General features: G+C 45.0%; 1 protein-coding gene across 1 annotated transcript in view; it reads left to right on the top strand.

Annotated features, from left to right (window-relative positions):
• Positions 1-12,794, top strand: part of LOC144770362 (uncharacterized protein ZSWIM9-like) — a 396,670-nt gene that overhangs the window by 135,020 nt on the left and 248,856 nt on the right. The window lies entirely within an intron of this gene.

Raw genomic sequence — 12,794 nt, 5'->3', positions numbered from 1 at the left:
CAAACACAATAAGATGATGGACGAAGTGCTGCAACTTTTCAGACACTCGTGGAATGGCTTATCTTGCAACAAAAACGATGGATTTAACTCCGATCTGTGAGTGAGGGTGAATGTTTGATTAATTGAGCATTTCGCCATCATCTGTTCTTTTTGCATTTGTTGCCCTAGGTGGGAAGGGTACGTCCGAACATGTGCCCTGTGCTCACTACGCCACCATATTCAAGCAAGCCTGGCTGATGAAGAGTGTTACCCAGAAACCGGTCCCAGAAACCGGTCCCAGGATGCTTGTTTCTGGTCGCAGGAAGACGTGGCCTGGTAGTCCGAACTGAACTGTTCCCAAGGGGAGCAGGATCAAGACTGATTTGCATATGGTTAGGTCTAAACTGGAATGGTGTAGCATGCAAAAAACAATGGGTTTAACCCAGATCTGTGACTGGGGGTGAATGTATGATTAATTCAGCATTCCCGCCATCTGTTCTTTTTGCGTACACCTAAGTTGGCAGCAAGCTGTATTCAAGCAAACCAGGACCACTGCAATTTTGCAATGCTTCAGCATATACCATCTAATTATGGCCTTGCTGCGGGATCAGTTACCTACCTGCATTACTTGCTGATCTGATTATGAATTTTTTATATTTTAAGTAGTTGAAATTTAACAACACCCTAGTGCAGATACTATAACAGAATTACCTTATCTACATAAATAGTTAAGCAGACCTAAACCGAACACTTTATCAAGCAAGAATGTCCTATGAAGAATATGCCTTGTCTTGGATATAGAACCCCTCACACACGATGTAGCATTCGTCATCATATGGTCTTTGTCATCCTAGATAATCTTTCTGTTAGGATGTGCTCAACCAAAGTAAGGGCTCTCAATAGCATATGATGGAATCGAAGCTGTGATTTAGAAAGAGAAAATAGATTAAAATATCTAGAGCAGTGCCACTTAGTTCCTTTTATTCCAGGTGATTCTGATAAGATTAAAAACAAACTGGGATGTTACAGCATCTTATTTATTCCCCACATCCATTGTTAACACGTTTAGGGTAAATATAAGGTGCCTCCTTCCTGCACAGCCCGTCAGCTTAGACCTTGCAGTGCATTCAGAGCATTAGAGAAATACTAAAGTATTACAATGTGTAGCGGGTGTGGGTACATTTTCCCATCAAGCTGTATTTAGAGAACCTATCTTAATACAGACTGTGTTGCAATCTTACAGTAATTGTGAGACATGCATGGAGGGTGTTATTAACTACTAGTTACAGTAGTGGCTTGTCACCAGTTATCCCATGTCTGGTCAGTGAGAGAGAGGGGTTAGTATTAGAGTTTGTTGGGGTATCTGCAGATGGGTTAGAGTTTGGGGATAGCTGTCACCCAGGTTACAGGTTTGATGGTCATTTTAGCTTTATGCAGCAATGCAGAATCTCATAGGTCAGACTGTTACCACTGATCGCATTTACATGTGAGTTGGCCTAACGGCTAAGGAGGTTGACCTTAAATCTCGGGAACTGGGTTTGAGTCTCTGCAACGACGCTGAACATCCTGTGATTCTGGGCAACTCGCTTAATCTCCCCGAGCCTCACAAAAAAAATATTAATTTGTCCTCCTATAACGCAACTGGTGCTATGTAACGCGCTCTGATACCCGATACCTTCGGGTCAATTTTGCGCTATATAAAAACTCTGTTAAAAAAAAAATGCATTTTACCTTGAGGTTTCTAGACACTGAATAGATCTTAGTACAGGCTCATGCATGATCTATTCATCAGGTGTACACATCTTTTACTGGGAAGACATCAATTCCTCCAGTTAAAAATTATATATTATCCAGTATTTGGGTGTCTTTCATAGATTCACATGCCTGAATCATTCCCCGTCGTCGAGATGGGAGCCTCCGCTATATAAAAAAGTAATGTCCTATAGGCATACATAGAAAACAATAGGCCTAAGGATCTCACCTTAGTGTACTATCCACGTCCTTATATAAAAAGGACCAAAACAGAGTAGGCCCAAGGGTCCCACCTTAGTGGCCTATCTGTGTCCTTTTGTAGAAAGGACCAAAGTAAAGAAACCAACCAATCAGCTACCACCTCCTTCTAGAACCTTCCTGTCAGGAGCCCAAGTCGCTCAGATTTTCTACCGCACGTTGTGCTAGGGAGTCTCCACCTGAGTTCTCCTCAGGAATCTTTCTTCTTTCTTCAAAAAACGATTTTATTCAACTTCTATCACTATGGCTGATAGCCAGAAAAAAGGTCTCTTTAGAGCCTGTTCCTCCTGTGGCAAAAAAAGGCTCCATGTAGAGGATAAACATGAAACCTGTTTATACTGCCTCTACCCTCAACATCAAGGACTGCAAGATATGTCGGACCTTCTCAAACAAAACCCTCAAGGACCGAGAAGGACGCCTACTACTTTGGCTAAATAGGCTGAAGGACAGAACAGACGACTTGGTGTCAGAAGGTGAGAGTGTTTCTGGAACTTCGCATTTTTCCTTGAAGAGGCCAAGGGTTACTTCCCCTAGCCCCTCAGACACCCCTCCTAAGAAGACTTCTAAAAAGTCCTCAGAGGGCAGAACCTCAGTGTCTGGCAAGGATCTTCCTGTCATCAGGAAGCAGCCGCTTGTCTTGACAACGACGACAGCGTCATTGGTCTCTTCAGCGCACAAAACTGTCTCGATGTCGACGACGAAAGTGTCGACGACGACCGCATCGTCGGCCGCCTCCTCGATGACGAGGACGACGCCTTCATCGTCGGCGAGTAAGCCTGTGCCGTCGACTATTCCAGTCACTTCATCGACGGCGAAGATACTACCGTCGACGACGAGATCGACGTCGAAGACGACGACGACGACACCGTCGACGAAGACCATACCGTCGACAAGGAGCGTTCCGTCGATGACGGGAAAACCGTCGACGACGGGAAAACCGTCGACGGCGGAGTCATTGCCATCGACGAAGGCCGCGTCGACGAGAACACCGTCGACGACAGGTAAATTACCGCCAACGAGGGTAATTTCTGCGACGGCACCGTCGACACAAGCGTCGACGACTGCAGGAACATGGAAAGAATCCGAGCTGCTCACATGCCATGGATACCTTCCCGCCTCAGACATCCCATATTACCGTTAAGATCACGAAAAGGCCAATTACGCCAGTCCTGACGTCGCCCAGTAAGGTGCAGCAACTACCTCCAACATGCCTATTACAGGGTGAAGAGTCGGAGGAAGAGTTATATACTCAAGCCACTAGCCCATCAGACTTGGTACTCAAGTGCCAAAGCACAGACGAGGAGCCGGAAGAGGAGGACCAAATTGAGCAATCAGTCCACTCTCAAGTACAAACACATGTTACACCAATGGTGTGCCTACCAGCATCCATCGTCTCGGACCTGCAATTCCTAATAAAGGACTACAAGGAGCGGTTTCCGGAAAAACCCACTACGCCTGCACTTCCAGCTGCACAGGTACCTACTCCTTTGTCTCGACACAAGCCACCTCCACTGGTGCTTAGTAAAGACCAGGAGCCAACACTAGACATTCACTCGTCTGACGACGAGGAGAGAGACCAGCAAGAAGGCGAGGTCCATGACGACGAGTCAGACCCAGACGCAGACCAGGACTATGTTACACATTCTCCGGCCTCTCCAGAACCACAATCTTCGGAATCACCACCCGCAGACATCGGTGGATTCCATAATCTGGTAGAGCGAGCTGTCAAACGCTTCCATATGTCTATGGAAACTCAGGAGACTGAATGCTTCCTTTACGATTTCAAGGAGCCCACAAAAAAGACAACCAGGTCAATCCCCATCATTGACTTTATCTGGAAACAAGGCAAACCACTAATGCAGACGCCGGCATCTATCTCAGTGGTAGTGCCCAGGCTAGATAAAAAATACAAGGCAACCTCATCGGCGGCAGCATGCCTCACAGGTCACCCCAAGCCAGACTCCCTCCAGTAACCCAAGCGGCGCAGAAAAACTCGCGAAATCCAGCATCGCCGCTGTCGACGCCACCTGACAAGGAGGGCAGAAAGCTGGATTCCATCGGCAAACGTTTCTCCACCACGTCGGCCATGACGGTGAAAGTGGCGAATTCAGTTGCGCTTCTGGGCCGTTACAATCGTCAACTCTGGGCAGACATTGCACCCTATCTATCTAATCTGTAAGAGGATTTAAAGGAGGAGGCCCATTCGCTTCTCTTAGAAGGCCAAACATCTGCCTCCGAACTCATTGATTGCGTAATAGATGTCGCCATGACTGGTTTCCGGCAACTGGCAGGGGCTGCCGTACTGAGGAGACAAGGCTGGCGCAAGGCCACCTCTTTCCGCCAGGAAGTGCAAACGAAAATACTCGATATGCCCTATGATGGCCAGCATCTCTTCGGTGAAAAAATTGACGAGGCCCTCACCACCATTAAGAAGGACACGGACACTGCCAAAGCCCTCGGAACTCTGCAATTCCGAAACCAGTCCTTTCGTGGAAGCAGAGGAAGAGGTCAATCTTCATATAGGGGTTCCTACCAGAATAGGTCGTCCTATTCGTTCACCAAGAGCAAAACGCAATACCAACCGCGACAAAACCAGCAAGGACGCCAGACTTCCTACGGCAAGTCAAACTACAGGGGTAAAAACCAAAAAAGGCCTTCTGGCAACCGCCAATGACTCGTTTCAATGGCCAGTCCATCCACCACCGCATTCTTTAAAAATTGGAGGAAAACTCACATATTTCCTAAACAACTGGCAGAAGATAACAGATCGGTGGGTTCTCCAACTCATTCAATTTGGACATTCTCTAGAATTTGTTTCAACCCCCCCAACAACACCACCTTGCAAACGGTCCCACAGGCACCTACGGCTGCTTCTTCAAGAAATCGCTTCCATGCTCCAAAAAGGGGCGATAGAGAGAGTTCCTCATGCCCACAAAGGGAAAGGTTTTTACTCCCACTTCTTCCTCATCCACAGAAAAAGTAGAGGTCAATCCTCGACCTCAGGGCACTCAACGTGTTCCTAAAGAAACAATCGTTCCGTATGGTAACACTACAGGAAATCCTGGGTCTCCTGGAGGAGGGGGACTACATGACGTCCTTAGACCTGCAGGACGCCTACTACCATATTCCTATGCTCAGAGGGCACAAGAAGTACCTCAGGTTTGCGGTAGCAGGACAACACTACCAATTTCGTGTCCTTCCGTTTGGCCTCAAATCTGCTCCACGGATATTTACCAAATGCCTCTCCCCTGTGGCAGCCTTCCTTCGTCAACAGAGTCACCAGGTCTTCCCATACATGGACGACTCGTTGGTAAAGGCACCATCTGCGGCCGCCGCAGCCACATCCTCCAACGCCTGTCTGAGTATTTTCCACCGACTAGGCTTGACCCTCAACCGCGAGAAGTCGGCACTGGAACCCAACAAGGTCATTACATTTCTTGGAGTGACTCTGGACACGGAACGCGTCAGAGCTTTCCCCTCTCAGGAGAGAAAGGTCAAACTCATCTCCCTGGCTACGTCAGTGGCATCACGGAAGACTCTACCGGTCCGCACCTTCAAGTCCCTCCTAGGCATGATGTCCTCATGCATCATGCTCATTCCCCACTGCCGCCTCAAAATGCGCCCCCTCCAGGAGGAGCTGACGAAACAATGGACACAAGCTGCGGGATCATTCGAAGACCGCATACGTGTCACTCGAACCATGGTCAACCACTTACAGTGGTGGAGATCGCCCACACACCTGTCACAGGGACTTCCGTTCCTGCTTCCAGCAGAACCACATGTAATAACAACGGACGCATCCCTAGAAGGCTGGGGAGCGGTCCTCCAAGAACTCCAGATCAACGGCAAGTGGACGACACAGGAAACCAAGCTCCACATCAATCTACTGGAGTTAAGAGCGGTTTTCCTAGCTCTACAATCGTTCCTGCCTCGCATTCGAAACTCCCCGGTGCTCGTCAGGACGAACAACACCACGACGATGCACTACTTAAACAAACAGGGGGGGACGCGGGACGCGATCACTCTCACTATCTCGAGAATCGCAAAGAGTCTGGAACTGGCTTCTGGAACATGGAATAACGCTGAAAGCGGAGTACGTCCCGGGCAAGGACAATGTCTTGGCGGACGCTTTGAGCAGTGAGAGTTCTCCATCCCACGAATGGGAGCTGGACTCGGAGGCGCTGGAGCACATCTTCGCAGAGTGGGGAACCCCGCAAATAGACCTTTTTGCCACCAGAGAGAACGCCAAATGCCCAAGCTTCGCAAGCAGGCATCACCACCCAGGAACCCTCGGAAATGCATTTTCCATCGCATGGCGCAACGTATTTGCGTACGCCTTTCCGCCATTTCCACTGATACCCAGGGTTCTCAGGAAGATGAAGTCGGAGCCCTGCACTCTGATCCTGATCGCTCCATCCTGGCTGAGACAGCACTGGTTCACAGACCTTCATCGCCTCTCTGCCCGGCCACCTCTCCGCCTGCCTCATTATCCAGCCCTGCTCACTATGTCACAAGGGCAGGTTCTCCACCCGAATCTGACCTCTCTAAAGTTGTCAGCTTGGCTCCTGAATACCACGAATTCAGCCACCTAGACATCCCGCAGGAGTGCAGAGACGTCCTTGCAAAAGCTAGAGCGGACAGCACTAATAAAACCTACTCACTAAAAAAGAAGCGGTTCTGTTCTTGGTGTGACTCTAAAGGCTTGCACCCTTTCCACATTACTCCACAGCAACTGCTACCATACCTATTACAGCTAGCGCACTCGGGCCTCGCGCATGCATCCATCAAAGTGCATCTAGCGGCGATCTCCAGATTCACAAGGACTTCTAAGGGTCCATCCCTGTGGGCGGACAGACTGATAAAGCAATTCCTTAAAGGCCTCTTCAGGTCTTTCCCACGACCAAGACCAATCCCTCCGTCGTGGCACCTCAATGTGGTCCTTCACCAACTAATGAAGCACCCCTTCGAACCCATCCATAAAGCGGAGATCAAATACATCTCATGGAAAACGGCCCTCCTCCTGGCTTTAACCTCTGCCAGAAGGGTCAGTGAGTTGCAGGCTCTCTCAATCCAAGATCCTTTTTTGCAGTTCAGGGAGGACAGGGTCATTCTCCGAACTAATCCTCGGTTTATTCCGAAAGTCCCCTCGGACTTCCACCTGAACGAACCAGTGGTACTCCGGTCATTCTTTCCAAACCCTACCACTGCAGCCGAGAGAACTCTGCATTCATTGGATCTGAAGAAATGTCTCAAATTCTACATCGACAAGACACAACACTTCCGAAAGTCATCTCAACTCTTTATTGCCTTTAGTAGACCACGCAAAGGCATGCCTCTGACGAAACAAAGTATTTCAAGGTGGATTTCCTCAGCGATCACCTTTTGTCACGACAAGGCTGGTCGGCCTCTAGACTCACGAGTTAAAGCTCATTCGACAAGAGCCATGTCCACGTCTGCGGCGCTGTTTGCTGGAGTGCCGGTATTGGACATCTGCAGAGCGGCGACCTGGAAGTCCCCGCACACCTTCACCAGGCATTATTGCCTGGATACTGAGCTGATGAAGGATGCAGCAGTGGGCCGAGCAGTGCTTCGCCATCTATTCCAGTGAGGTGAGCCTTCCTACATCCCTCCATCCTTTACTGGTATGCACATTCTTTTCCTTCTATTTACATGACAATGCATTTTGGTGGTTTGCAGTCGCGTGATATGTATTATCTACAGACTCCTATATGATGTTCCATCAAAAATGTGCATAATATATTGCTTGCTACTCGAATTCAGGCATGTGAATCTATTAAAGACACCCAAATACTGGATAAGAAATGCGTTACTTACCTGTAACTGCAGTTATCCAGTATTAGTGTCTTTCATAGATTCACATGCACCCTCCCGCCTCCCCTGGAAGGACTCACCTATCTCTCTAACAAGTTTACGCCTAACTAGCTTGGTGCGTACGAAAATCTGAGAGACTTGGGCTCCTGACAGGAAGGTTCTAGAAGGAGGTGGTAGCTGATTGGTTGGTTTCTTTACTTTGGTCCTTTCTGCAAAAGGACACAGATAGGCCACTAAGGTGGGACCCTTGGGCCTACTCTGTTTTGGTCCTTTTTATATAAGGACGTGGATAGGACACTAAGATGAGATCCTTAGGCCTATTCTTTTCTATGTATGTCTACAGGACATTACTTTTTTATATACCGGAGGCTCCCATCTCGACGACGGGGAATGATTCAGGCATGTGAATCTATGAAAGACACTAATACTGGATAACTGCAGTTACAGGTAAGTAACGCATTTCCTTTTAAACATCCGATTAGTCTCTGTAGTTACAGAAATTGTACATGCTTAGACAAGAGACCTATCATTCATTTCACTGCTCTTCATTGTCAGACTTTACATAAAATTACACCGTTTTAACAGGTTTGAGCTTTGGAGAACAGGGTTATCCAGATATTTTACAGGCTGAAACTTGAAATTGCAGAGTGGTCCCACATCTTACACAAACCTCTCCAGAGTCCAAGAGCAAACCTATTGCTACAGTTTCAGAGGTATTACTGGCCAACTTCTAATGTGGAAGAATTATCTATCACGTTACACAGATTTCAAAAGTCCTTTACGTTATACATATCTTTACTGACATATATATATATACATGTCATTTGAGATGTCATCAGTGATATCATCAGTGATGTCACTGACCATGTCATGAATGATGTAATATGTGACATCATCAGCAGTGGATTGCGGGTGCGCGAAATATATAGTTAGTGCAACTAACTATATATGGGAATTTCAATGGTTTTGTATGATTAAATTATCCAGCTAACTATATATGGTTTCAAACCTATGGTTTTTTCAGTGAATTTCAATGGTTTTTTAATAGCTAATATCTATAGCTGTAAAATATATTCTTCTTTATAATGAAGACTATATTTTCTATGCATATTTCAATGGTTTTGTGTGAGTAAAATATCAACTTTAAAGGTTTTCTAAATGCTAATTCCTAACTATATATGGTCTAAAACCTATGGTTTTTTTCATTGAATATATATATATATATATATATATATATATATATATATATATATATATATATATATATATATATATATAGCAATCCGCATTGAAGAATAAGTGGATGTATAAGTGTCTGGATGGAGGATTTAGTAGCAGTGTGATTGACTGTTGACTTGACTAATTTGTAGTGTGTCACTAAATATATTGTATAGTGACTAAACTGTGTGAATACTATTTTTTCTATGTATTTAATATTTTTTTTTTTGGATGTATGAAAGTATTTATATTTTTTTATTTTTTTTGCTTCGGTACGCTTCCGATGCGCTCCCCGGGGAGCGCCCCGTTAGCGTAACTTTGCATCGCGCCCCGGTTCGCGCCCCCGGGAAGCGTTCCGTTAGCGCAACTGACGCGATCGAAAACAACATCGTGATGCGTCGCGTAAGTGTGACCTATCGCGTAGCCGCGTGATGCGTCTTATGACGCGCTGCGTTAGCGCACCTGGAAGCGCTCCGGACACGCAGCGCCCCGGAAGCGCTCCGGGGCGCGTAACGTAAGCGTAACAGGTCATGTGACCTGAAAATAACACTTTTCATTGGTTCAGACATTTTTTTTTTCAAAATGATGAAAGCCCCCACCTTTTTACCTCATTCTTACTTTCTACTTCCAGAGAGCAAGACCTGTTTTTGACAATGGCTTCTGTAATAGCTGCAGCTGCTGCTTCTCAGCAACCACCACCACCACCAAAAGGACCACCTCCAACACTGGACTTTGGTGCAGAGGAAGATAATGAGGACGAAGAGGAGGAGGAGGAGGAAGAACAAGTAAGGCAGTTCCTGTCAGAAACACCAAGGCAGAGCCATATTAAAGAGCACTACATATGGCAATTTTTTAAATTTCCACCTGGACAAAAGAAGGTCAATGCACCCCAGGTGTCTTGTTTGATATGTAAAAATGTACTTTCTCGTGGCAACCCCAACAAGAAATACAGCTTTGGGAATCATACAATGATTCGCCACATGGAGCAGTGGCATCCTAATAATCTTTCCCAAGCACAAGTAAGGGATCTTGCTGCCAACCCCCCAAATGTCATCCTCAGCACCTCCAGTGGACAAAGCTCATTCGCCGGACCAGAAGGCCGAGAAATGATCCACAATATTCAAACTCCTTTTGAAAACTACAAAATAGTTTGTATATATTGTGGAGGAACTATTTGTTATGGAGAGAAGAGTATTACTTTGATTAACCGAGCTGGAGAAAATCATGAATGCAACAAGAAGAGAAAACAATGAATCCTTTTTATTTTTTTTTGCTCCTGTTGAGACATGTTCAAACCCTGCTTTTTTGTTATTTCCCCTAAAAAACACAAAAAAAACACAATAGTTTTCAAAAATCCTAAAAAATCAAAAAATTGTTCAGAAAATTAATAAAAAAATTTAAAAAAAGAATAAAAAAACAGTTCTTTTCAGAACTACCTTCCATTTATAACAAAATTGCTAAAATTTTTATACCCTGTCTTTCTTTTTTTTTCTCTTTGTTGCGCTTCCCGGAGCGCTGCCCGGTTCGCGTACCGGACGCTTAACCCGCGAAAATATATATATATATTTTTTTTGCTTTATATGGGCCCTTTCAACCACCCTCAGTAAACCCAGGGGGTCAGAGGGTGTCTACCATGCCTCCTTTTACCCATTCCCAACATTCTTTGCCCTCCATCTTGTGTATAAATTCTATCGAAACACAAGATGGTGGACTCCCGTAGCTATGCCGGTCACGCTTTCTGGTTCGCTATCCGGTGCGCGAACCGGGCGCTTAACCCGCGAAAATAAAAAAATTATAATTTTTTTTGCTTTATATGGGCCTTTTCAGCCACCCACTTCAAATCTAGGGGGTCAGGGGGTGTCTACCCTGCCCCCTTTTATTCATTTCCCCTTTCGTTATTGCCACCTCTTGTCTCTCGATCTTACCGAGAGACAAGATGGCGGCCGCTCCGGACTGTTTGGAATGTTGACAGGCACCGGAGAGCCAATCCGCTTCTCCTCGCGAAGTTCCGTTACGCGTCAGGTACGCGAACCGGGGCGCTGCCCGGAGCGCGCTTACAGATATATATATTTTTTTGAACGTTAATTTCTCAAAATCCACTGGAGCACATATATTGAGACCTAGCAAAGGCACATCGGGCTACCAGTCCCTACAATTTTGCCAAGTTTCGTGGAAATCCATTCAGCCGTTCGAGCTAAAAGTGAGGCCAACCGCCCTATGGAAAATTGCATGGGAAAAATGCGTTTTGGGACCCCCCTTTTTTCTCGGCCCCCCCTTGATGAAACCCCCCCAAATTTTCAGGGGCTGCTCAGAAACAAAATGTTCCATTTTCCTGAAAATTTCAGCCAATTCCGTCCTCAAACGCCAAAGTTATTCGACATAGGATTTTTTCTGTATGGGATTTTTGAAAATTCTAACTATATATATATATATATATATATATATATATATATATATATATATATATATATATATATATATATATTCACTGAAAAAACCATAGGTTATAGACCATATATAGTTAGGAATTAGCATTTAAAAAACCTTATTTTACTCACACAAAACCATTGAAATTCCATATATAGTTAGTTGCACTAACTATATATCGCGCACCTGCAATCCACTGCTGATGATGTCACATATTACATCATTCATGACATGGTCAGTGACATCACTGATGACATCACTGATGACATCTCAAATGACATCACTGATGACATCACTGATGACATCTCATTTGACATCATTCTTGTGCTAATACGATAAACCTCTTCAGACTCTAATATAACCTTAGATGCACTCAGTGTATACAGACACTCACACACTGTCACTCATCCATGGAGTTACTCACACACCTAGTCAGTCATGCAAAGAAACAATCTCACCTCCATTTCTTCAACTATACAGTTATACACACCTTACTTATTCAAACATATACTAACACATATTTACTCTCTTATACAATCCCTGATACAAGTTCACAATGATCCATACAACCACTCACACATTCAGTGGCTCTCATGCACAGTTATTTATATATGCCAACTCTCACATGTACTGTGTTTTACATATGTACTTACTATGACATGTAGCATTGAGATATCCATTCACTCATCAATACACTCATGCACACAGTCAACTGCCCATGTAGCTGTTTCCACATGCACTCTTGAACTCATACACCTAGTGAATCAACTGCTCACACATCTATGCACAGAGTCACACACCTCCCAGCCACCCCCACACAAACTCAATCTCCCATACAAATACTTGGGCAACCAATCAATAACACATATAGCCTCTCGTATAGCTAATGATCAACACATGCAGCAGTTTACATCACAACAGACATAATGATGCACAAATTAAGACAGTTTAGTCACTAACCCATGCATTCAGTGAGACACATTTAATCACTCACTCATACAGTCAGTCACGCACCTACTAAATCCTTCATCCAGACACTTATACATCCACTCATTCTTCAATATGTAAGACATATTTTAACTTTACAGAAACATACAGTCACTGGATGTTGTCATCAGTGATGTCATCAGTGATGTCATTTGAGATGTCATCAGTGATGTCATCAGTGATGTCACTGACCATGTCATGAATGATGTAATATGTGACATCATCAGCAGTGGATTGCAGGTGCGCGATATATAGTTAGTGCAACTAACTATATATGGAATTTCAATGGTTTTGTGTGAGTAAAATAAGGTTTTTTAAATGCTAATTCCTAACTATATATG

This window comes from Lissotriton helveticus, chromosome 7 (assembly GCF_964261635.1).
Source record: "Lissotriton helveticus chromosome 7, aLisHel1.1, whole genome shotgun sequence".
NCBI classification, from domain to species: domain Eukaryota; kingdom Metazoa; phylum Chordata; class Amphibia; order Caudata; family Salamandridae; genus Lissotriton; species Lissotriton helveticus.
This window is presented reverse-complemented; position numbering and strand designations above follow the sequence as displayed.